This window comes from Triticum aestivum, chromosome 2A (assembly GCF_018294505.1).
Source record: "Triticum aestivum cultivar Chinese Spring chromosome 2A, IWGSC CS RefSeq v2.1, whole genome shotgun sequence".
Lineage (NCBI taxonomy): Eukaryota > Viridiplantae > Streptophyta > Magnoliopsida > Poales > Poaceae > Triticum > Triticum aestivum.
In genome coordinates, this window is record NC_057797.1 from 7,858,311 (window position 1) to 7,861,598 (window position 3,288).

General features: G+C 42.7%; 1 pseudogene; it reads left to right on the plus strand.

The window, feature by feature from the left end:
* LOC123184204 (putative serine/threonine-protein kinase) lies at positions 1–1,345 on the plus strand (annotated as a pseudogene).
* The last annotated feature ends 1,943 nt before the right edge of the window (positions 1,346–3,288 follow it).

The window sequence follows — 3,288 nt, forward strand, 5'->3', positions numbered from 1 at the left end:
ATGAAGGCAATGGTTGTTGAAGGGTCGATTGGAGGAGTTGTTCACCCGCAAAAGAAGGGAGTTGTTCAAGTGGACAAGGACCACAAGCCATGACTTTGTGGCACGATCTGGAGGAGCCAGACGGTTTGAGAGTACCATGTTCTAGCTGCTGCAACAGATGACTTCTCCGTGGATAGGGTTATTTGGCGAGGTGCCTTTGGAGTGGTCTACAGGGATAGATTATCCAAGGAATCATCATTAGGTACACCCTCGAGAGAATCAGATAGTCCATCCTCCAAAGAATCGGGGTGTGTCGATGAACCCGAGATCGAAGGAATCTGCAGACGACATCGAGGTGGCTGTAAAGAAGATCTTGAAAGAGACAAGGGGAGGAAATATGGACTTCTTCACCGAGATGAACACCATTAGCGAAGCTAAGCACAAGAATCTTGTCAAGCTGAAAGGTTGGTGTTATAGAGAAAATAGCCGGAACCTGCTCGATTTCATGTGTTGGTGTTGCAGCAAGAAGGAGGATGATGAGCTCTTCCTTGTTTATGAGCTAGTGTCTAATGGCAATCTGCACTACCACTTACGCGAGGGTAATCAAGTAATATCATGGCCAACAAGGTATTGTACACCAAGGATTATTTTTTCCTTACATTATTTCAATTTGCAAGGATTAAAAGTCTTATATATTGTTATAAACGTTGCAGAGATTCATTAATTTGTGTGTCTGCCTGTTAGGTACCAAATCGTGAAAGGTATTGGCTCTGCTCTTGTTTACCTCCACGATGAGTCCGACCCTTACATTTTGCATAGAGATATCAAACCGAGCAACATACTCCTGGACAACAACTTCAACCCCAAGCTTGCTGACTTCGGGCTGTCGAGGATCGGCAACCAGGACAACACGACGCCCATGAAAACTGCTTTAGGGACGGAAGGGTACATAGATCCAGAATGCAGGAAAGATGGGAAAGTCAAGTTCCACCATAGTTCTGATGTATACAGCTTTGGAATCGTCCTACTAGACATTGTATGCACAGGGAAGTCTAGGGAGCAAGTCTGGGAGCTATATAAAGGAGGCAATGTCATGGAGGCTGCATATGAAAGGTTGCATGGCCAGGACGACTTGGACAAGAGGCGGATGCAGATGCAGATGCAGCGTGTGGTTGTCCTGTGACTTTGGTGTTCTCTTCTTGATGGTGCCAAAAGGCCTACCATTCAAAAGGCAATGGAGGTCCTTCAGCGTGACGAGCAGTTGCCTGACCTTAACTGCTTGTTAAACACTTCGGCACCCTCAACACAGCAAGACACTTACGCTAGTAGCTCTGACCTGCAGGCACTTATATCACATGACAGTTAGATCTTTCGGTGAAGGCCATGATGACCTTTTGGGTGGTTATGACGTCGGTCGATGTGGAGTACTTCAGAATAAATGCATGCATGGATATAGTCGGCTCTCAACGTTCCTAACTACGTGCTTCTTATGCATCTTGCGGTTAATAATATGTTTCTTATCTCATTTACTGTTGCCGTATGGATCATGTTGGTCTTGGTTTGCATTCATCTTGGGTTGCCTACATCAGTGGATGTAATACATAATCATGCTACACATTGTATGCATTGCACTTTTTTGCATTCATGTTGGCTTGACTATATAGTACACAAAATAAATGCCCCGCGCGTTGCTGCGAGATTTTAGTGTAAAACTTAAAAAATTCATGATGTGCATTCCGGAGGACAAATGAAGGGATAGAAAGGAAATTAGTTTTATCACTGGGGTGGGATGTTTTTGAGCTCACGTAAACCAACGTTGTAAAATATATAAGAAGTTCCTGTCATACTTAATGAAATTACAGGAAGCTTACAAACCAATGAAACAACTATAATAAGATATTCGATCTGCAAAGTTTAATTACAGTATTCCAACAGTAATTAGATGTATGGTTATGGACAATAATTAACTTTGAGGACCCAACTTCGTTGGCACACAAACACACTTATAACACGACATGAGGTAATGAGGATATTCTGGCATACATTGAATATACATTTATATAAATAACAGAAACAATTCATGTAAACTTGGTATATTGTAAGAAGATAGAAGCATGCCCAGAAGCAAATTAGCTTCTCTTCTAGTGATGCGATGTTGAATCTACTACAAACACCTGCAAAAAAACAGGATGGCGAAATTTAAGTAAAATGAACGGATAACCAGATTCCTTATTTACAAATCAATTTACTATGCATAATTTGTTGCAGAGATAGATATAGCTCCAGATCTTTGCATATCGGTATATCTACAATAGATGATCAGAACCATTAAAAAAATACTTTCCTGAAAGACAGCTTGTACCACTGGTAGAAAAAGGGCCTATAGTCCCGGTTCGTAAGGGCCTTTAGTCCCGGTTCCGAAACCGGGACTAAAGTGTCGGTACTAATACCTCCCCCTTTAGTCCCGGTTCAATCTAGAACCGGGACTAAAGGCCCTCCACGTGGGCAGTGCGCAGAGCCCAGTCAGGAGACCCTTTGGTCCCGGTTGGTGCACCAACCGGGACCAAAGGGTCTCCTGACTGGGCTCTGCGCACTGCCCACGTGGAGACCTTTTGGTCCCAGTTGGTGGGACCAACCGGGACCAATAGGCATCCACGCGTCAGCACTTCTGTGGCTGGGGTTTTTGTTTTTTTTTGAAAGGGGGGGGGGGTTGGGGGTTTTGGGGGGTTAATTTAGGTGTTTCATATATTGTGTTAGCTAGTTATAATTAATAGAGAGAAGTGTCCTCTGTTATGTCCGTGCTTGGTCGACGGTATGTACTATACATACGTATATAGAGAGGACTAGACACGCTAGCTAGCTAGTAAGCAAACGAAGGAAACAGAAGATCGTCATGAACATATATGCATATATACAGAGAGAAGTGATATCGAACACCTCTCCTTCTCCGAGAGATTGGTCGAACAACAAGTTCTCGTATATCTATTTGACACTACCGGCTACATATATACAATAATTATCTCTTACAAATATAATCATACGGACTTAGGATCCACATATAATTCTCCCTCTTCAGGGATCACGTGGTCAAGAAAGAATGCCGCCAATTCCTCTTGAATTGCTCGCATGCGAGCTAGTGCTAGGAGTTCATCCCGCTTCCGAAACATCTAATTTGAAGAAGGGGGTCAATACATATATATATATATAAATGAATGAAACTCAACACAAATGATGGTAATAAAATAAAATTGTGAATGTTGTTATTTACGTACTTCATATTGTTCGTTAGAGTACCCGCCCCGCTCACAG